The 24,119-nt window shown below is 35.9% G+C and overlaps 1 long non-coding RNA gene across 2 annotated transcripts; it reads right to left on the minus strand.

The window, feature by feature from the left end:
• Window positions 1-340: 340 nt before the first annotated feature.
• LOC143693808 (uncharacterized) lies at window positions 341-22,726 on the minus strand. 2 transcript variants are annotated; one of them, XR_013181765.1, is made up of 3 exons: window positions 22,333-22,726; window positions 972-1,072; window positions 341-738 (listed from the first exon to the last, which is right to left on the minus strand). It is a non-coding gene; the product is annotated as an uncharacterized LOC143693808 (long non-coding RNA). The 2 variants fall into 2 exon arrangements; XR_013181766.1 differs by having other exon boundaries at window positions 843-1,072.
• Between the last annotated feature and the right edge of the window lie 1,393 nt (window positions 22,727-24,119).

Genomic DNA, 24,119 nt, shown 5'->3' on the forward strand with positions numbered 1-24,119 from the left:
TAGCTGTGTTATGTTATAGGGATCCATGACAACAGAGTCAAGAGTGTGTGACAATGTTCACGGGGGTCTCAGGTTGAGGGAAGAGACGAGGATCTGACTCCATGTTTCAGAAGGCTTGATTTATTATTTTATCATATATATTACATTAAAACAATACTAAAAGAATAGAAGAAAGGATTTCATCAGAAGGCTAGCTAAGAATAGAATAGCAAAGAATGATAACAAAGGTTTGTGGTTCAGACTCTCTGTCCGAGCCAGCTGGGCTGTGATTGGCCATTAATTAGAAATAACCACATGAGCCAATCACAGATGCACCTGTTGCATTCCACAGCAGCAGATAATCATTGTTTACATTTTGTTCCTGAGGCCTCTCAGCTTCTCAGGAGGAAATATCCTAAGGAAAGGATTTTCCAGAAAAGATGTCTGTGACAAGAGTGGACTTGGAGACTCACTCCAAGGTACAGCCTTGTCCAAACTGTGAGCAGAGAAACCCTGCCCTCACACCTGTACAGTCACCCAAAATCAGGGACCACCAGGCAATTTCAGGTGGGAAGGGACCTCAGGGGGTGCAGCTTCATCCTGTTGTAAGCAGCAGAATCATCTTTGAGGTCAAACCAGGTTCCTGAGGGTTGGGCTGTCAAAGTCCCCAGGATGAAGTGCACAGCCTCTCCTGGCAATCTGCTCCACTCCATGCCCGTCCTGTAGGGATCATACTGGGAACTACACTGGTGGGCTGTACTGGAAGGGAAAGGAAACAGGTAAAGATTCTATATGAATCTGTTAGATGCAGTGTTGCAAGTAGAAATGTAAACCCAAAAGATGTGTTTGAAATACTGGCACACCTGCAGATTCTGAGCAACATAGAAGAGATGAGAATGCCTGCCCTTCCTAGGATTTACCATCCGCTATTTGCAAATGTCCCCATCTGGTTTAATGCCAGGAGAGTGCCAAGAAAATAAAGGTTTATTCACCATCTGTCACTCCCACGTGTGTGCTTTTGAAGGTGCTTTTGAATTTGATTACTTTGATTCACAGCTCAGTCCAGTACATGAGTCATCATGAAATTGAGGACCTGAAACATAAACAGCAAAATACAATATTAAGTTTTTATCTTGTGGAGTTTCAAGTGCTGAGGCCACAATTTTCCTGATAAGGACAACTCCAGTTTGTGTGATACTTAGGATTAGTAAACAGTAGCATTATGACTGTATTTTATTCATTTATGGATGTGCTGAATGCAAAGCAAGACAAAATAAGTAGCTTGGCATAGAAAATCTCATCTTCAGAATCTGATCAGAATATTAACTGAGGGTATCTTGTATTTCTGTGAAACATCTGCACACAGTACAATCTTAAATTTAAATATTAAAAATTAACCCAAAATGGAGCTGCAGAAATTGCAAGCTCTTCTCAGGTATAGGAGGGTGTAGCACAAGGAAGAGCTTTTGTGCTTGACTTCTGCAGTTCCTGTTAGAATCATGATCTTAAGTCATCCTGGATATCACTCTCAGTTTTTCTGAGAGTCCTTCCTCATCTTCTTATCACTAAGAAAATATTGGGAAGAACTTGTTCATAAGGCTTCTAGCAGACTACTACTCATTGTAGATCCCATTTGTTGAGCTGTGACTGCATCCATTATTTCAGCACAGTTAATAAGCCTCTCTGATTGAGACTTTGATTCTTGTGTGATATGTTCAAATTTCATAGAAGAACCTCAAGAACACAAGTATATAAAGAATATCCCAAAGAACAAGTATTCATTTACATGGACTAGGTGGTTTATGGTGTTCAATGGACTTTCAGACAATTGCAGCTCCAGGAAATAGTTTTGATTCTCCCAGCAGTTGTAATATTTTTCCTAATGATTAAGGGAATAAATTCAGCCATCATCAAACTTTAAATAAAGCTGGGTTAAAATCTGCAATGATTACATGAAGCACTATTGGTTCTTTCTAGGGAATTTAATAGGGATGAGCATGGAGGAGGTTTCTATTTCTATTCTATTCTAGCTGTCTAACTGCTGCATCCTAGTCCTTGCACTTAAAAGCTTGATAATTCCATCTAGGATAAGGAACCCCAGTAGATTCATGAGACTGCAGGGCAGGTAGTTTCCTCTCACAGTCACAGCAATGATGAGAAGCTATCTGTGCCTTACACACTGTCTGGGTGATCTCTTAGTCTTTCTCTTACTCTTTTGCATCAACAGTGTGAAAGTTCAGTATCCGTAGTACATTGCAGACCCATTCATGTTCTGGGATGATTCTAGAGATAAGTAGAATTTCTCAGCAAAATTCCCAGCAGATTTCAACCACTGTATTCTCAGGAAGGAATGCAAATATGTGGGTGCAAGTCGTAGCCTGCAGAACCTTAGTTAGAATTGTGCAGTAGTGGATACTGAGGTCATTCTAATTTGACTTTATGGATAGGTAATGGACACCTCTGCCTAGACCCACACACCTTTTCACAGTACCAAAATGACCCAAAATTGAAGCAAGAGGCTTCAATACACTTTGACTGGAGAGTTGGAGGACCATAAATAAGCACAGGACATGTGTGTGTGTATAAATTTGTGTGTAAACAAAAACATGCATGGTTTTAATTAAAAGACCCAACCTGCTTTTTGAATTCTACTTTTCCTGCCATAGTCCTAGGATAGGAAAGTCTAGGTGAAGTAGTTCCCAGTAGCCTCAAGTATCTGTGTGTGAAAGTGATATTTAAATAAAAGAGGAGCTGATGCTTAAGGCACTGTATTTTAACTAGAAGTCTCAAAATGCCACCTTTGTTAATAATTTCGTATGACCTTGAGCAAACTGTACTTATCCTAAGTGAACAGTGCTTAATTTTACACACATTCCTCCTTGTGAAGTTTAACTGGATGATTTTAATGATCAGTGTGATGAGAATTGTCATTGAACAGAAATGGGGTTAAACAGTTGCTCACAATCTAAAGACAAAAAAAAAAGGTTAATATTTGTTAATATTCTCCTAATGTCACATATCTCTGGCTTCCCATCTGCCAAGTGTGGATTTAGGGCTTTTTTATTTAATTTGTTTTGCCCAGTCAGACTCCAGTCCTGCTACTTGTATCAGCCAAATATATCCCTTCATGTTTTAAAGATCTACTGATCTTGAATGATCAGTCAAGAAGTCCTTACAGGGGCAAGTGCTAATTTGTGAGCCCTTGGAAAATGTATTTGGGATAGCAATTACTTAATATGAATACAAGGCTAGACACTCCAGCAGTGGAGCCACGACATCTCTATTTATGTTTTTAATCCAAGTAATGCCTCCCCTCTCACCTGTACAATATAATGAAATTCCAAAGCACAAGTTTTGTTAAAAGAACAAACCAGCACAAAAGTTAGAGTGAAATGAACGCCAGGTTGTTGTTCTAACTAGATTAGCTATTGTAACCTGCTGGAGGCATATTTTCATCCCCCAAAGAAAGCAGTGGTTCACACGGGTCTGCAGAAGTCATGCCTTGAAGAAAATTGCCTGTCAAAAGAATAAGAGTGTGTGTTTTACAGTATAGAGTCTGGTTCACATTCTATAGGAGTTTCCCAGGATGTTCCCTTTGTAATTTTTGGACCTGAGTTAATATAAAAATCTTTTAAAATTTGCATCTCAATTGAAGCCTTTAAGTAAATGTTTAGACTTAACAGGCAGAAAGACCAGGTTATTGCAAAAATACTTTATTGTTCTTTTGATGAATAGAAATGTGTATTTTCTTGACACTCTGGAACTTTCACAGAAAAAACACCCACAAACCTTTGGGAAAACAGTTTCTTAAAGGGATGTTTGGTGATTTTTTTGAGTCCAGAGCAGTAGTTAATTTTGTTATTTCCCTGAGGAGGACGATTTGATGAAGTGGTTCTCAGAGGCAGTTGTAAACCTATTTTGTTTATGACATTACTCATTCTTCCCAAGTTTCCTAAAGCATGCCTTTTTGACCTATACACTTGTTCTTTCCTTCCTGTGGTTCTTGGAGGGATTTGTAATGCACAGTGTACATTTCAGTGGTAGGAAAAGTTGTCAGTTTCCAGATGAGGAAACATAATACCACTTCATCATATTATGTTTGGTAAGCACAAAGCTCCTAGGGAGATACAGCTAGCCCCATGAAGTACAAATGAAATATTTGGAATCATACTAACCTGCAACCCCACAAAATACAGCTACTGAGTAAGAAATAATACTTTCTGTGTAAATGCTTGAGCCTGCATATTTCATCAAATGAGAATAAAGGGAAGAGACCAAGTATTTCAGAACCCCTTCAGCTTTGAGGAGCACTAGAAAGTGTGGGTACAAAACCAGACTGTTGGTGGTAGTAATCATTAATTTAAGAAAGATGTAATTGTTAGAATCTTAGTAAAAACACATGCTACTATAATATAAACAGCAAGAAATAAAGGTCAAGAAGAATAAGATCTAGACAGTTCAGTTCATCTTGGTGGAGTAAGTCATCACTGAATTATTTGTTTTGAATTTGGCAAATGTAACAATTTACTGTTGTGCACAACATTAACAATCCAGTAAATTAAATACTCAGGTGTAACATTGAAACCCCTGATACTGTTGAAGCACTGGAAAATGAGAAAGGGACATGAAGGGAGCAAAAGATTAGATATGTATTACAAAATAATAGAAGTGTGTTAATGAAGACAAATTGTATAGTACAAGATTTTCAATTTCATAATGCCCTTATGATGTTTTTCACTACTTAGCAGGATGTGCTACAGGCTTAGAACAAGTAATTAGATTTTTTTTAGATTTATTTCCAGGCCTATGTTTTCCCAGGGCTGTGCCTTGCTTTATAATGCATTGCTTTATAATGTATTGCTTTGCCCTATAATTCTAACTGGGGAAAAGTGTAATTATTTTAGTTTGGTCTCACACTGGGGTACCAGCATTCTCTGTCTTGCACCTCTTCTGCTACTGCTAATGTATCAGTACATTACAGACTTTTCATGGAAATGGGCTCTGGTAGTTTCTGTCATTCTTCAAGCTTCATGTCCCAACAATCCCGATCATTGTATCTGAGATTTTTTTCCTGCAGAGTGTTTGAACCCATTTTTTTATCAACTATGTCTATTGCTACTTCGGTGATACTGTTAATGCCTTTTAGAAGCTGCATTAAAACCCAAATCTTAATGCTCACAAGAATATCAGAAGCAACCTGAACAGCCTGGGCAGCATCTGCAAAGCAGAGCCTACAGCCTCAATAATTGTAGGTATTTACATGTCCAAAGGTCAGTCTGAGATTCCCAACAGAATCCCTAGGTGAGAAGAAACAGAAATTCAAAACTGATTCATTGGGAAATAAATCAGCTTTGCGAGTTTTCCAAACATTGTACTCAACTCATGCAATTGTGATCTTTACTGCTGCCTGTAAAAGAAAATTACTGTGAGGCTTTGTGGGACATAAATAATTAAATGCTGCTTTTATTGACTGAGCCAAAGGCAGGGTTAAGTAGTCTTAAGTGTGTGCCCTGGTAATAGGGGAAAAACCGTTTCTGTGTGGAAAAATGTAATTATTATTCTTACTGATAAGGGAAATATGCATATAAAAAGAATTTAATTTTACCTTTACTGCTGCTAATGTTATTTTTAAATTCATTTGTAGCTATCCATATGAGTCAAACTGTTTCTAATTTATTATCTTTTTGAGAATGTTTAACAATTTGTTGACTTTTCAGCAAACTCTGAAATAATAAATACAATTACAATAATTAAATACAAAAAATATTAATTTTTAATTAATTTTTAAATTAAAAAAGTTAAAATTAAAAAATCAGTAATTAAATACAATAATTAAATACTATGAGAGATCATATTTTCCTGTTTCCTTGCTTCCCCAAAGAAGAGTATTTGTAGCACCAGATGAATGCTCCCAAATGTGTGTGGGTCTCTATGCCTCCACATCTCCAGCAGGTAAACCCCAGTGTTGTTCAGTCTGACTGTGCATTTCCTATCATGTCAGCTTTGCAGGGGCTTCACCCTGGGTGACTGTGAAAGGGAAGACTGAACTCAGGATTAACACATTGACTTGCAAGGTGCTTAGCTTTGCGTCCTGAATACATTTCTGACTTACCAACCCGTATCTACCATGGCAGATTTCCAAAATCTTTGCTGGGAATATACTTCTTTTCAGTAAGACTTTTAAAAAACCTTTGAGATTTCTTTTTTTTTCACCTGAATTCATTAAAGGCTTTAATGTCATCATATTTAGCATTTTTGTGTGTGCGTCTTTGCCTTTGAATCTCCCAGAAAGCCAATATGAATTAATCAGAATCATACCATGTACTACTTTCCTTAATCTTTTTTTTTTTTCCCTTAGCTATCACACAGGAGCACATCAGTTTTAATGTTATGTGACAGTGCTTTGGGGAATCTGCATTCAAGCACTATTTTCTTACAGTTATTCTTTTATTTCATCCACAGTTCCCAAAATCTATTGTATGCCTTCAAGAAACCACAGTAGGCCTGTGCTATTAGATATATACACAAGACTCTAACCTGGCTTTCCTTCTAGGGAACTGAGGAAGAAATTTGTTCTATGGAGTTTAAAGAGAAAATAAATCCTTACAGTTTGGAAGCATTGCTATAAAATGAAGATTAAATTATTTCTGCAATTTCAGAGGTTGCATTAATTCCTTTTGCTGTGCTGTGCTGTAGGATGAGTAGTTTTGGGAAACAGTGAGAGAATTATTTAGAATCAACCAAAGCTCACACACTGTTGAAAAATGTGTTGAAACCCCCTGGTTCTTTTCAGAAAGGGCTGAAATTTAACCTTTTTTCAGCAATTTTTGGGTTGCATATTATTTTCTTATCTCTTATCTTTTCAACCAGAGACAATACTTTTTTTCATCACCATCGCCAAATTATATTCTTGCTGACTGCTTCTTTGCAAGTGACAGATTCCTTCTTGGCCATGCTTCAAGAGAAGATGAAGCAAAAGCTTTTCTTAGAGAGGTTTGGGATGATTTAGAAAATGACACCAAGTTCAAATCCTGTGATGCTTTTGTTAGAATATGTGTAACACTAAATAAATAGTGTAACACCAAATAAATAAATTAAGCCAAACACCATCAGCTACAGATTGTACTTTACAATCTACATGCAGAGGGTGTCTTTTTGGTGTGCATTTTATGTCAAGTCAGTGCTTTGTAGGCAATGAACATGGTTAGTTTAACATTTCATAGGATGAGTTGTATTCTCAAAGCTTACATCTTGCTGACAAGTTCAACCAGAAGAGGTACTGAAGTCAGTAGTGTTCACTACCCTGGAAGTAACATGTTAAAGGTTATATTTATTACTATGTCAAAAGGCTGGAAGTCACAAAATGTCAGCTAACTCTGTGCAAGATGATGACAAAATTAATTAGGGCAATGGCCCACTGCAAATGGCATTGTTGGGTAAGTTTAAACAATCACAGAGATAAAGATGACAAAGTGCAAACCTATCAAATAATACTCTGTCATCCCTAAGTTATTTCTGCTCATCCTTGGTCTGAACAGGGATAGTGTCTGTTCTGTACTTCTCCTACAAGGAAAGTTCATCTAGTAAAATAACTTGAATAAAAGTTAATTTATAGGCATTTTCTGATGCCTTTTAAAGATAATAAGGTGCTCTGAAGTTGGACCATGTAGAGAAGATTCCAAGTTATGTAATGCATATTCTTTTTACAAGAGCCATCATCATTTAAATGTTTAAAGTAGAAACAGAATTTGGAAAGCAAAGATTGTTTTTAAAGTTTAATGAGTGGTGCATAACTGCAGTTAAAAAAAAATAATGTGTTTCTATGGTTTGGAGTAGCTGGTAGTTTATCTTTGTGAGGTATTTTTGATTTACAGTATGGGAGGTTTCAAGGCAAAACCCAGGTAGGATTTCCAGTATTCTCAGAAGTCCCCTCAATTTAGAAATCAGGTATGGGGAATATAAGCCAGATATGTCTACACCAGTAATGCCTCCTCTCTTCCCTGCTGGAAGGTAGACTGGCTTAGGAGTCTGAAAATACCTCTGTTGCCAAGAGTCATTGATCCACAGGCTGGGTCCCAAGTGTCCTCACCATGGGTAAGCACAGCCAGTGTCCCAAGGTGATCACTCAAAGTATTTCCTGCAAAAAAGAAGGCATTTAAATGTTCCCCACCTAAGCTCTTGAAACCTATCTACCTCTGTTCCAATTCTTTTCTTCAAGTTTGATTTTAATGTTGAAAGCCAAAATGCTTTATATAACACTGTGTAAAATTATCAGCTCTGCAGGTTTTATCCCCCCTCTGATTTTGTGTTGATTTTAAAGACAGCTGCTGGGAAAAGTAATGCTTGAGCTTTTTGGTTTCATCAAGAAACATAAATCTGACTTTCATCTGAAATCTGAGAGTGTATTTTTGGCACCAAAAATTATGGGAAGGTTAATTGCAGGTACCAATGCAAAACTTTGCCTAACACTAGTGCAACTAAATCCAGGTTTGACAGCTTCTGCTGAGAACACAATATTTAGAACAGTGGTTTGAGTAGTTCAGTCTGATGAGGCTATTAAGCACAAAAAGATTAAAGCACATGAACAAGATGTTCTAGCAGAAATGCTGCAAGTTACTTCATATCATATGTGCCTTTTTATTAATGAAATGAAAAATGAGCTCAGAATAACATCCTAACCAAAATATCATTTAGAAGAAAATGGAATGCGTGAATAATGCACAGAATTCTTAAGCAGTCTACCATTGATGTTAGAAAAAAATGTTAGTTACTGGTACTCAGATTTTCAGCAAAGGCAAAAAAACTCTGTCATTAGATTGTATTAGAATGGAGATGTTTATACACAACAATATTGAAAATGGAAGTAAAAAACATTTAATGTGTAATTTTTTATTAGCATTCTGTTAATGTTTACAGCCAGCCATGTAGTATTGTAATGAGTAAATAAATCAATGTTTAAGGTAGCCTTGAAGTATACATCTTTCCAAGCTTAAACACTATATAGGTCATGCAAGCCTATTTATTAATCTCATCTTTGCTACCCTTCCAAAAGTTTACATTTATACCAGAACTTACTTTGAAAATTTATATATGCACCTAATCATTGATACTGCAGGAGCAAGTGTTTAATTCTGTCACTTTGATTAGTCCAAATGAGATGAAGTGTATAAGGACTCTGATTTTAATTATTACTGCTTTAATATTCTTGTGTCCTTAATCAGGCAAAAAGTTCATTGTCTTTGGTTTGGCTGTGCCCTTTAAGCACTGGTATATTAAGGCAGCTATGTAAAAGAAAGTTGTAACTGGAGTGTAACTCCCAGAAGATAGTTTCCAAAACCCTGTCTGTAATCCTCCTATCCTTTTTTCTACCATATCTGAAGGTTTTCAAAACATTTATTTTATTTTCTGCTTGTTTGCTTTTTCTTTCCTGCTGTATCACTAGACAATTTTAGTGTGGCAAATTACTGTGGCAAGTATTTAAGTTTTAGTCATAATTTCAAGCAGAGCTGTCTTGTTGTTATAAATTGTAAATATACATCATGTTATGTTTAAAAATATTCAGTAGGTTGAAGCTCACAGAAAAAAGTTATTTTATCCTTTTTGTTTAAAAATAAGGAATATGTTTTATTTGCTCTCTTTGAGGTAGTTCCAGAGAAAATACCAGTTGCATGTAGTTTATCTTACTTAGGAATAGATTATGTTGAAGCAGGAGCTGAGTGGAATTTATCTCCAATGGGATATTACCTTGTTTTTATTAAACTCTTGAAACATGGGGAAGTGGAAGTGCATGTTTACTGCAAGAGGCCAGGTAGTGTTAATCCTGAGCCCAAGGCACCATTAGAAACAGGCATGTAATAGTCTATAGATGGTAATCCATCATGCCATTAAATCCATTTTTTCCCATTAAACCTCTTCTATTCTTAGAAAACTGAAATCTCATTTTAAAGTTAGAATTTGTTTGGCTTTTTTTTCTCTGTTTGTCATCTAAATTGAATCTTAACCTCATCAGTTTCTTGAACCATTCGCCCTAGTCACTGAAAACATAATATATTCCTTTCCTCTGTGGCCTTTTTATATGTTTGGGTATCAGTATCTTCCCTATTGGTCTTTCATCTTGTTATGAATAACTCCAGTTTATGCAATCTATAAGACACATCTTGTTTTCTAGACCTGGGGTTATTTCCAGTGCTTTTCTTGGACTGTCTCCAATTTGTTTGTATCAGTCTTTAAATGCAATGTCCAAACCTGAATGCAATATTGAGCTGGGAAAAGCATAAAGAAATAACTTCATATGTTCTAAAGACTCTTTAACTGTAGATAAAGAAAACCTTTTGCTGTTTTCCCTGCAGCATGTCTCACATGTAATCCATTATATCCCACAGGTAATTTCCTGGAAAGAAATTGTTTCTTAGGTCCTTGTTTTTTTCACTGTGTATCTATGCATTCTGACCCAAATAGCCTGATTCTTCTGGAGAAAATTGTGTTGCTGAACTTCTCTTTAGTCCTTGCATCTCATCTTTTTCCAGATAGCTTTTCTTACTTGGGGTAGTGTAGAAACATATTTTCTGAAAGTCTTTAAGAAGGTTTCCAAGGATGAATTAGTGTAGAAACAGACTTATCTACATGCAGAGATATTCACTAAGGGATTGGATATTCCACCCAATTCAGGATGGGATGCCAACCTCCTTTGACCCAGTTCTGCAGAGGTACTGCAGTTGCACTGATAGAATACTTTGCTTAGCTGTGTATCTCTGAAAAATCTCCTTTACTCTGCCCTCTGTAAATACTTTTTTAGCACTTAGATTGTATTTATGCCCTTAGAAAAGATGGGCATGTGGTGTGAAAACAGCTCAAAGCCACTGCAAAATCAATCTCAGCTGACCTATTTCTACAAGAATTTCACTGGAGGAGAGGAAAATTGGAGTATGTTAATAATCTCTAATTATCCTTCCTTATTGTCAAAGACCCCAAATCTTCCTATCTTTCCCTTTCCTGTCCTTTACCCTGAAACCGTCTTGTAGCTGTAACTTATTTCTAGTGATTAATATGATGGTTTTATTACTATCAGTGGTGATTAATATAAAGTGTGACAGGAAATATATGTTGTTCTTGCAAGTATATTTGCATTTTAAGACATTTTCAGAAAGGCAAATGACACCAAAATGATTATGTGTTAAACTAGTAATTATAGGTTAAGCCAGTGTTGTGAACATCCAGTACAAAAAATATATCTGTATAAAAAATTCCAGAAATTTCATTTAGTGTGATCTTCATTTTGCACCAATGATATGCAAATTTTGGAATTATGTGTAGACACTATGGAATTTCCAAGCTCATTCATTAAGGAATAAATGTGCATCTCTATGTGAAGTTTTTCTGGCTCTGGTAAAGTCTGAATTTATAACAAAATATAGCTTGCTGCTCATCGAACATCTGTTGGTTTCATCAGTATATGTCAAAATTTTGAATACCCCACACAAGAAATCAAATACAGAAGTAGTCCTGGAATGAATTCAGTCATCATCTGAATTTATTAGTGGTTTGTTAAACAGATTGTTCCTAAAGCCTTAGTTCTTGTATTGCATATTTAGTGTGCATACTCAAATCTTTTTATAATATTTTCAATATTCAAAATTAGAATGTGTTTTGTGATTCAGGGTAAGTACATGACCTTCCAAAATTTGGATTGCAGCTCTTGAGGGGTAAAGATAGTTTTAACCTTGAAAATGTAGTTTTAGATTATTTTTAGTGGGCTAAAAATTATGGTAATGGAAGAACTTCTAAACATAGATAACACAGCTGTGAGAACTCATTCTCCTTTACTTCTCATAGAGGGTAAATCTTGGTTAGTGAACTTCTTCTGCCCAGCCTGCTCAGAATTTACTGTTTATTTTTCATAACAGGTGGGTGAACAGAATAACCTGACTCAGTAAATGCTTTTTCCACCCTGCCTCATTTGGGAAGTTAGAGGAGCTTCAGAATGTGAAATCAGGCGTGTTAACTGGCACAGCCCATCAAGCATAAGGAAGAGCAACAGAATACCCTCACTGCTACTGCTGATAATACATTCAGAGTGTGTCACTTTCTGATCAGAAAATATGTTCATTGAGATATTGTGCAATTCTATCCATTTAAATTAGCTGCAGGTTTCATCCTTGGCTGCATGAGTGCAGGAGTCACGAAGGCTTTCACAGAGCTGAAGCCCTTCCTGCCTGCTGCCTTGTCCATCCAGTTACACTGCATTAGGTTGTATTAAAGGTACTGAATTGTGATAGAAATATAGAAATGGTGGAAAGTACACTGCATTAAAAAAAATAAACATTCCTAAGGACTTGTTACAAGTTGAAAACTAACTCGGGTAGCTGATTTCAATACAAAGTTATTTCCTGTGACTAATTTCATAATATTAGAACTTGAGGCTAACTTCACTATGGTTAGAAGAAATAATTCAGTGTTTGGAAACTATTTGTTCCTAAATCTGTGCTGTTCATTTACAGAATTAACAACTGAAATATAACAAAAACTTTTCTAAAGAAATTTTTGTTTTCTAACTTAAACCTGGTTATCATTGATGGTCTTAAATATGTCTGGGGATCTATGCAGATTCCAAATATTTTGATATCCCAGATATCAAAACAATAAAGTCTGAAATTCAATTTAGCAAATATGTGTGTGACACATATAAAGCAAGATTTCCTATAAGTCACTTATGCATATTTACAGAAGCTGTTTTTTTAAGAAGGCCTGATTGAGTTTCAAATTTTCATTGGGTGTAAGAATTCCTCATTTCATATTGTTTGGAAGTTAATACATGTCCCCTGATGTTTTGTAGTTCAAACTACAAATATATGTATTTTATACAGCAGACTGGGAGAAAACTGTTGCGAAGTTGTATTTAAATCACAACATTTAAATCTGTATAATGAAAATAATTTTTTAGATGAATAGTGTTAACAGTATAGCTTGTGGAGTATGGTGTATTTTTTTCCATTATATACTGTATATGGGGGGGAAAGGAGGAGTGTTGAATATTCTTACATTTAAGTAAATGAAATAGTACCTCATTTGTGAGGTTTGGCTGAAGTATAAAATTGCTACTTTATTTTGCTAGCTGAAACAAAATAGCTTCTCAATCGTTATTGCTTCTTTTTTTCATAAGCAATTTATGTCCATGAAAATATTTCTTTTAAATTAAAATTTTGGCAACACGCTGTATTTCCATGTAATCACCTAAACCTGAAATTAAATGTATGCATAGCCAAAAGTTGTTATCTATAGGAAAAAAAAAAAGAAAAAACAAAAACCCACCTGCATCAAATTTCAAATTGCAAATAGCAAAAGTTCAGCATAACAAGATATTAATTAATTAATTAATAGCAACTAAGCAAATACTTGCTACAATATTAATATTTGCAAGTTCCTTCAGATCCCCACATCCCAGATCAAAAGAATTTCAAAGCAGAGTGAGGATGTGATGTGCTTGTCTCATTAAAATACAATACCTAACAAGCATTCAAAACTATGCTCATTTTTAAATCTGATTTAACAGCTGTTGAGAATTTTAGAACATTTTCCATACCATTGGATCTTCTTGCAGGTGAGTCCATGCACATTATGTGGCTACCCAGATGAGGATGGTTTTTAAATAAATAAAACCATCAACAGAAAGAAAAGGTTTCTTCAAGGTTGCTAAATATGTTGCTGCTGACACAGAACCCTAAGGAATTTGCAATGGAATATTGAAACCAGGTAGCTTTATGTCACTGTATTCAGCTACAGTAGTAGAGAATAAAATTACTATTCATAATGCAAGCACTTTATCACTGTTCTTGCAAAAAAACCTGCTGTGAACTTTGAGACCTTGAAAACTAATATGCCAGAAACAATAGTGGAGAGATGGGAATTTAGAAAAGGTAATTATTGAGCTGTTGTTAAATAAAAACCCTTTTGGGTTTCTGTATCTGGAAACATAAAAAAAGCAGAAAGCTTGCTAGCCAGAGAGCTACTAGAAAAATACATTTTAAGTCAAACCATTTTAGACTAGAGGGAATATAATTCAGGGTTTCACAGAACCTGTAGAGTTTAAATAAACAGTATCGAGAGTTTTGTTAAAATAAATAAAAATGTAAAGCTATTTCAGCTAAACACTTCACATTTCCCAGGGGAAATTAGTTGGTATTCACTGAAGCAGGGAGTGAGAGATGGTAGAGGGTTAAGGAAAAGATGGGATCAACATCCAACACACCATTTTTTATTGACTCACAGTAATCTGATCTTCACTCTGATAATAAAACTCCTGAAAGTGAAGTTATAGTACTAAAAGTGTAGGGAACAGTTTAGAATAGTTTTAGTCTGAAGTGGACCTCCTTTATTTAAAGGACTTTTTTTTTTCAGTTTTGCTGCCCATTTTCTTCCTGACAGTTTTGCAGCTGTTCCCTGGTTTCCTCTGTACCATCAGGCAGTATTTTCCTGTTTCTTGTTTTTCTTGAGGAGGGTAACACCCAAGACAAGGCAGGTCCATGAAATGGAGCAAAGTTCTGAGGCAGATTCGAATGGAGAAGGGAAATGTATTGGGTTTGCCAGTGAAAGAAGATTGGCTCTATGTATATGTTTCACTTTATTTTACCTTGGCCCAGGAAACCCAGGAGAGGCTTTTCTATGTTTCCAGTACAGGGTTTGTTTGTTTGTTTTTGTCTGACCTGGGCTATTGTCTAACAGCAGTTTGTGGTAACGGTCAAGAATCTGATTTCTGTGCTTAAGCACATGTTTACAGGCAGAATTTCAGATGTGCATGTATGCCTGGGACACACAGCAAGAGATGCTATCAGGAAACTTAAGTCTTTAGACGGCATATTTTGGTATTTTAAATCTATAGTGGTTTTATATTTGTTTTTTGTAACCTGGGGAAGAATTTCAGATTTCCACTGTGACCAATAGAGATATCTGAGGTTAATGTGAATATTTTCTTGCCTATTATCACCTTTTGCTACTTTGAAATCTCCTTTGTTCTATCAGGAAGTAGTATCTTGGAGCATTCAATTTTTACCTTTGTGAATACTGAAATTTGCAGAATTTTATTTGAGAAATACATGCAATCAGAGCTGTAAAATTGCTTAGATGTGATTAAAGCCTGCCTTGCAATCCTGTGGTCTTAGTGACCTTAGTGTGGATGGAAATCTTGACAAATAGAAATATCGATGACCCTTCAGTCAAAAATTAGAAGAGGAGAAGAATTTTTATGGAAAAGAACATGTGCATCCTACTGTGAATATTGCCTTTCAGCCAGGGCTTTAGAAAGCATTTCAGCTGGATACAGCTTCTGCTATGGCACGTCAGCAGTCTGGATAGGGAAAGAGTAAGTGCATGAGTTCAGGCAGGATCACATCTCAATGTATTTATTACTCTTCCTGGTTTAAACTGTACACAGGAAGAAGAAGGGATCCTCATTTTAGTTCAGAATACACACCTTTGTATTCTTTTTCAAGTACAAAGCATGCAAGCACATTGGCAGACTAAAATTATCTGCTGTTTGTGTTCAGAGCAAGAAAAAAATAACCACTTTAATCAATTTGCTGCCTTGAAATGCCCTATAATTTAGCCATTACAGAATTTTATTTGATAGTGGCTCCACCTAATGAGCTACTTTAGAAATGAGAAATGTCCTTGTCAATTAACACTCCTGTTGCTTTTGCATCATTTGTCCAAATAAAAATGTAAGTGCTGAATTTCAGCAGACTATGGAATATGCTATTATACTAATATTTGTGTTCTTTTTAGTCCACTTGTATTTGGGAAATATGTGTCTGTCTGAAGGCTGGCAATATCTTCATAACCTCTTCAAAAAAGCCCTAGATTAGAACTACTGGAATGCAATCAATGTTTTACTGAAGGGACTGATGCTTTGTTGAGATCAGTGGAAAAGTGTAAGGGCTTTGTTATTAATAGTTGCCTTAAATCCATGCTACAGCAACTGTCAAGTCAATTAACAAATATGTAATAATGTGGAGTTTAGGGATTTTTCTCAGTTGTTCTTTAGTAAATAGATGTGCTCTCAGATTTTTCAAAATTAAACTCTTGTTTTAAACATATACACTCATTTTTAAGTTGTTTGCTTTGCTTGAAACAGTTTCTAACCTGTGTCCAATTATCACAGCTCTTGATGGACGAGGTCCAAAAGTGGAAGGGACTTGTGTGTGCTGATGCTTATCCAGTGGATTAATAACAGTGGGTAGTAGAGCACAGTCCTGGTGTGCTCACCCCTCATCCCCTTCCCTCGGTGCTCCATCGTGTGCTGTCTTGTCTCATCTGCTGTGAGTTACAGAGCTAAGGCAGTAACAAAGCCTGTTGTCTTGGCAAATCTGCTAAACCACTGGAGGATAGGAGCTCTGCTCTTGCTCTGTGCAGCAGTGTCACTGCTTTTCCCTCTCTCACCCTTGTAAACAATGTTTGAATCACCTGTAAAGAGTTAGAATTAAGTGTTTATCCTGGCTGATTAGTTTGGAAAATACCCCGCTACACCTGACATATCCCAGATTCTTCCTTTCTTCCTATAACTTGTTTTATATTTGAATGCACCCAAGGTAGGGCTGCTCTCATGCAACCTTAGCCATGCAAAAATCAGGTGATTGTCCAAACAGTTCTAGCCTTCCTGTCTTATACACCAGGATACTCAGTTGTCCTAAAATATCCTAAAATTGGAGGACTGACCACTCTGATGAGACTTTACACGTAACTTTCACCTGAAGAAATGTGAGCTACACCCCATCATGCAGATTCCTCTGGAAAGCACCACATGGCCGCTTTTAGGTAACTTCTTCCCATGGATGAGCTCTGTGTTTATACACAGGGACAACATTTGTGTGTGTGTGTGTATTGTGCCCCTTGTGACGTTGCAAAATGAATTATTTTTTTTTTCTGAATTGTCTTTCTTTTGTTTGAGCTTCAGAAGTTGACTTCATTTGTTACAGGACACTGGCTGTTCTGTTTGCTTTGTATGGATTGGGAGAATCAGTGAGTAATTGTGATCACCTCTTGCGATTCTTATTGGTCCTCTACTCAATATCTGCTCACTGAAGGCTTGCACTGATGACAATATTCTGTCAGTGCTGTGTAATTCAGCTTGTAAGAGGGAAAAGATGCCATCCAGCAAACTGATGTGGTGTGCTTTATTTGCACTTGAATGACAATGACTATTTTTTTTTTAAGTTTTAAAACAAAAGGTAGCAAGAATTTTTGGGCCTGTTTAAAAAAGAAGCAGAAGAAGGAAAAAATAAGAGAAGTAACAAAAAACAAAAGAGGTAAACTCAAAATGAAACTCTAAAAGTATAGAAGAGGAAAAAACCTATATTTTTGGCAGAGACAAGATCATGCTTCTTTTCTTCTCTGTTTCAATGAGTCCATTTTGTACTGGGCACACTTTCTTTCTGACCTATAGTTGTAGGGGAGATAACTGAGGTACCTTTTTGGATAGTACATAGGCTTGAGACTGTGGTTGGTAAGGAAAGTGCATTTCAGGCTATGTAGCAGTAGACCAATGTTTTTCATGCTGCTTAGATACTTTCTGGTTTAATAAATGGTAAATAGTATTTGTTTCAAATGTTTGGGTATACACATGGGTTTGTTTTCATACCTAATTACCTTGCTTAAGTGTATAGTTCCTCTGCTTTAGACCCAGAAAGAGCGAAATTGAGTAAAGACAAACCACCTGAAAACATTTTCTTCTGTATGTCCAGTCTTGTAACTTTCCCTGTCATATATTACTTACTTACATTTCACTGAAATTTTCCCTTTTCAGATGAATACAGGTAATAGTTTGAGAAGGGTCAATCTTAAGAAACATGCTTTAATTTGGTACTACAAGCTGAGGCTTTACCAAAAAGAGCCCTCTAAATTTGCCATATACTTTGTAAAATATATCATTCTTGTTTTTTGCCACATGAAAGCTATTGTTAAATGTTATGCATATGAGTAGTTACTTTTATAACAAAAAAAAAATTGCCTTATCAGCCTGCATCAGATAACATGGAAGAAATGCAGTCATGTTAGTTTATGTGCATGATCATTATATTTGTGTTATCAGAGCTTTAAATAGAAATCAGATGCACTCAAAAGAGAAAATGGAGCTGTTTTCAAATGGTCTGCATTCTGCTGGTGTTCCTGAACCTGCTGTTTCCTAATTGTATCTTGATGGCTCCCATTTTATCTCAGCTGTTTATTTAGTGTCTAGATTGCTTTTTAGAGGCTCTCAGGATGTGTTGACCTTTATTGACCAGATACATGACTTTACTGCAGCATTTCCCAGGGTGAAAACCAGGAATACTGTGTTCAGCTGTGTATACATTTTACAGATTGTCTTGAGTTTTGTGTCCTCTGGACTGAAACTGATGAGTGATGCAGATTGATTTAAATAAGAGAACCAACCTTTGTAAGCTGCTAGGGTTACTTATTTCTGTCCCCAATGGTTAAAATACATCTGCATTCAAACTCTTTCAGAGTGTCCTTTAACTATCAGCCATAACTTTGTATATTTTGTGCATGTCTGCAAACTGCATGGGATTAAGTGATTCCTCAGGAGGATTCTGCAGAAAAGTAACTGGTAGAAAATCATTGTTTAAAGAGTGAGATCAGATTAGCAATAGCTAAAGTAATAGTTAGATACAATTCCATCCTGTTTGTTTAGCTTACTATTTTTATTTTTTTGTTAGTATTATGAGAATCTAGTTTTTTACCATGATTTAGGAAACTTCTTGCTACTAATGTTTTAGACTTTGATTTGCTACAGTGATCCATTATTATGCTTTCTCAAGTATTAAAAACTAGATCTTTTGATTCTGAGTATCTGTAGTATCTGTTTCTAAGTTAATTCTTTGAGCCTTTTTAGCTCCATCAGTACCTTTCTTGCTAATGCACACATACCAGGAGAGCATCTGGTGTTTATGAACACTCCCATAATTTGGAGTTTTAGCTTTTATTATGTACAGTCTTTTGTTTAAATATTTCACTAAACCGTTTTTAGCATTTTTTTCCCGTCCTTTTGCATGTGTAGACACGTGAGCTTTCTGGATTTAAAATGAATAGAGGAAGCACAAAACCTGTACTAGCAGTGCTTGCTTCTCTAGAATCTGCTTAAATTTCCTGCATCTTGGACAAATGAATGCAAGTGTGTTCTGTATATAAATAATTATCATAGTAACTGGGGATGGGATTAAATGATCAGAGTATGTAACAATGTAATATTATTTTCATAAACTTTAAGTTGCTTTTACATGCAAATATCAAATATGAATGCTCCCATTTAAAATTTTGAAAGCTCTTTTATTGTCCAACATGCTTGTGTAGTAGGAAAAATAAAACATTTCTCTCTATGTAGAAGTTGAAAGAAAGAATATTAAGATTTTGGATCACATTCAAAAAAAAGAAAATCCCATCTACCACTTTTCATATTTAACAACCTTGAAATATGTCAGGATATTCTGTGAAGGATGCTAACCTTTTGGCTAAGCAAACCTTATTATCTACAATATTTGGATCTACAAATCAGAATGCACTTTACAAAAGGCTGTTGGTGATACTTAATGAAGATAAGGTGTTTTAATAACATTTTAGTTAATCATATGAAAGAAAATAGTAATGATAGGAGATTATATGTTCTACAATGGGGAGAAAGTATTCTTGAAGTTTTTCAAACCTGCTGATTTCTTAAAAAACACTGAATTCTAGGAATTACCTAAATTATCCAAAATGTTTTTCAACTAATAAAACTGGCCACTAAAGTGTTTTTGTTTTCTTTTCTTCAAAATTCACACCTGTAAATATATTTTAATGTTTGGAAATGTATTAAAAAGTCAGGATAATTTTAACTACCTAATGTGACTTAATACTTATTATTCCTAACACACTTTGGATATAAAAATGATTTGTCAAAATGAGAGATATTTTTGTGGAGGGAGGTGAAAAGTCCAAAATTTTTCAAGAAAACATTTTAGAATAAATAAATATTAAATATGCATGAAGCAACAGCAATATCTGCATGACAGTTAATCACCACATATTGTGTTCTCATGTTTCTCCAAATGGCAAAATTAAAATACTGACTCGGAATGAATCATACTGTCCAGATGAGTGTTGCATTGGTAACGTTTTCAATGCAGAGGGGAAGCAGGATGCTTCTGTTCATTATCTGATGTCTATATCCAAAAAAAGACAGACAACTGAAAATGTTCTTCATGAAAGATGCTTTTTAATAAAAATGTACTATCCTCCTTTTTCTGGTTAAACATACTTCAGTAACGCTTCAATGACATGGAATTCCTACACCTGAGAAAATCTTGTTTGTTTTTAATATCCTGGAACTCCACTTGACTTCACATTTCCTTTAATAAATCAGTGCTATTATTAAATTGCATGTGGCATGCATTGCCATTTTGGGAAATAATGGTGACAATGTTATTGATGGTATTTGTATCTAGAAATCAATTTATATTAAACTGATTTTGAAATAAATGTATTGATAGACAATGCAGAAGAAAGCATGACTTTGTTTCATTCTAAGACCTTGTTCAAAAATATTTTAACAATGACACGGTACCTTTGGCAATACCTTAAGCAATATTCTTAGTTATTTTGATGAATTTCAGATTTCCTTCCTTAAATTCTTTCAAGCTCTATTTTTGTTTGGGAGTATTGTCAAAGTGAATGAGTTGTATTTGAAAAGAAAATCCCCAGAAAAAGCCTTCTTTAGGGTGAGGTTCTCATTGTATTTACAGATTGACTTCTATTTATGTACTTTTGTATAATCTTGGAAAGCCTATATGGTATTTTGCCTGATTTTCGCCTTAGAAGTCTAACACAGATTGTGGATTCAAACACCATAATAATTTGTGTAAGCACATGTTTTTGGGTCGAATGAGGGAAAATAGTGAGATTCAACTTCCAGAGAAGTTTGTGAGTGTTCACGCTAGAGAGGAGACCTAATCTTAGGAAAGTGCAAAGAGTAAGGACTAGTAAAGGGATCTGTTTAGAAAATGTGGATTACATATTTAAAGAGTAGAGAGAAACAGTGCAGAGAATTTATTCAGAACATTGGATTGAATCCAGAAATATGATTGTCTAACTGTATGCTTTGATGTTATCACAATATGATGAGAACACAACAGCAGTTCTCTGCTTGATTCACTGATATTACAGGCAGTGTTGCTATCTAAATTCTATATTTTTTTTCAAGTCATCCAAGTCTGTGTTTTTACATTGTAGGTCTACATAACTCTAAAAATATATGGAGTACTGGAAGTACATTTCCTTTGCAAATCCGATGTAATTGGAAAATCCACTAACCACAAGACAAATATTCAGTTCTGTACCTTACCTTCCCCCCAATAACATGGTTAAGTTAATTTTTAAAGCTCAGATATTTAGATTGCTTACCAAGAGCAAATTTAGAAAGTTAATTCACGAGTTAAAAATAATATCGTTCTATTAATTATAAACAGTATTGTAGAATTCCCAACTATTTTGGAAACGTAAATGTATGGATAAATAATTTTTTGTTTACTTAATAAAATAGGGTTTGGCAGATACTACACTCAGAGCTATTAAATAATTGAATTTATATGCAATATAAGTACCAGGTTGCCATGACATTACAGATACTTCAGAGAAGCTTTTTGTACCAAAACTGCTGCTGTTAAGAATATGCACTCTAAATAGGCATTGTATTACTGCTTTCCAGATGACAACAAGAATTTTCATAACATTTTAAAGTAGCTTTTTTTAACCCTTTCTCCAAAGAAATATCAAATAGAATTAAATTAAATATAACTAAATAAGTTATAAATATGTGTATGCACACAAGCACTAATAAGAATCAGCAAGGTTATAAGGAATTATGATTGGGATTAACAAAGAATTAAAGGACAGATTCATAAATTGTCTTATTAAAAGACTTTTTTTTTCCCTATCCTTTTTGTGGAGTAAAAATTCAGATTGATCAGCTATACTTCTTGGAAAAGAGTAACTGCAAAGGCTCCCTAAAGGCCTGAAACAGAAGCACCAAATCTTTATAGGTTAAACTTTGTATACCTTTGGTTTAGAAGTCAAATAATTTAAAAATCCTTTAATGTCAGGTTGTAAAAGACTAAATGAAAATTATACAAGAGATTTTTTTTTTGTTTCTTAATGCAAACCAAATCTTTTTCCAAAACCAATTCCAAATGGCATCATTTCACACTGTGCAGCAGGCAGTTTCAGTCTGAAGGTCACACAACTGATGAGAGGTTGGTCTTCTCCAATGTGCTTTCACATAGAGTACATCCCAAATTACTTAATACAATACATCCCAAAATACAAAATACTTACCAGAGCAGGGCTCACTGCATGCTGTGTGCCTGTGCACCTTAAGACACACTTCATTTCTCTGATGAACCTGTAACATGGATGGTCTTTGGAACATCAGAATTGATCCAAGGATGATTCTTTGCCTTTGTTCACCTCAAGGACGTTTTCCCATGGCAAACACCTTAAACTTCTTTCTTGCTACACAATAGGAAATTACCTCAAGTTGCATTAGGGGAGGTTTAGGTTGGATAATAGGAAAAAAAATTCTTCACCAGAAGGGTTGTCAGGCATTGGAACAGGCTTTCCAAGGAAATAGCTGAGTCACCATCTCTGGAGATAGCAAAAAGATATCTGAAAACTGCCTGTGGAAGAGGTTAGGCACCTAAATGTGATGTAAACACCTAATACTGCAACATTGGTGGCAGCAGAGCAAATTTTAGAGAAAAAATTTACAGGAGGGGATTAGAATTCCTTTTAAAAACAAAACAGGTGTGACTCATTCATCTCTGCCCACACATTCATAAGCACTAGGACTTATCTTCACATGCTCTGGGCTGAAACTCAGCTGCCCACATGCTCATCATACCCAGGTGTCTCCTCCAACCTTGATCTTTGCTGGATGCTGTGGAGCATGGTGGTCCTGGGCCAAACCCTGCCCACCATTTTGGCTTCTCTCAGGCTGGCCATGCCTACAGATCTGGGAGATCCTCTCTGTCCTCTGTTGGAGCCCACTGGAATGACTCTCAGGGTTTCTTTGCTGCCTCTCTTCTGGATGTGCAGAGAAGTAGCATGTGAGATGTGTGCAACACTCAGGTTTTACAGACTGGTGTTGGGGCTATTACCTCCTGCCACTTATCCTTTTCCAGGACCTGCTTTTCCTGTGCCTTCCACACCCACCTGGCCCCGTCATTTCCTTTCTTAGTGCTCCTGCTGGTGCTCTCTGTAAGAAAAAACTCTTCCTTGTTGTTGAATGCCATGTACCGATGGCTTCCAAATTAACAGATGCATTATGCTGCTGTATTTGCTGTGCATAGTTTGATAATTTTTAGGGCAGTTATAAATCAGCTCAGCTGAAAAAGGCAGGGAATGACCTGGGGAAAGCACACCTGGGGTCATGCTTCATGCAGGCTGGGAAGGTCTCTCCCTCATAAGCTCTCTGTTCTTCTTTCAGTGGCTTATTATTGGCAGACAAAATGGGTTCTGATTCTTTGTAGAAAGAAATTTTTTGCCTATTGTGGGAGCAATAGCTGCTAGGATCCTTTGTGGTCCATGTTCAGCTGTAATCTGAGTGGGAAGGAGGGACACAAGCATGAGACTTTCCTGGGACAATCAGCTGAGGTAAGCACTGGTGAAGTGCAAGAATTTATTGCACCTGTGGTTACCTTTGTCTCTTCCTTCAAAGTCTGTTATTGTCCAGATAATTGGTTTTGCTTCTGGATTATTGGTTTTGCTTCTGCACCCTAAAACCCTCTTTTGTCTTATTGTTAACTAAGTAGCCTGGGAGACTCTTAGAAGGGCCCTTCTTAAATTAAGCTGAATTCCTTTACAGTTTGTAAAGATGATAGCAAATGATCTCTCCTTTAACAAGTCTTTGGCATTTTCATAAAAGTTACTAGCAGCCTTGACCATCAGCATTTTTTCTCTAACTTCCTCAGGTTGGATGGAAAAATAAAAGCTTCTTCCTCTGAAGTTTCTTTCTTTTAGTAGCAGTTTAATAGGAACTTTTGACACAGACTGCTCTTATGAGTACATCTCCATGGAGAGGCTCATTTTGGACCAACAAATCACAACGGCTATGGCTGAAGCCT

This window comes from Agelaius phoeniceus, chromosome 4 (genome assembly GCF_051311805.1).
Source record: "Agelaius phoeniceus isolate bAgePho1 chromosome 4, bAgePho1.hap1, whole genome shotgun sequence".
Classification (NCBI taxonomy): domain Eukaryota; kingdom Metazoa; phylum Chordata; class Aves; order Passeriformes; family Icteridae; genus Agelaius; species Agelaius phoeniceus.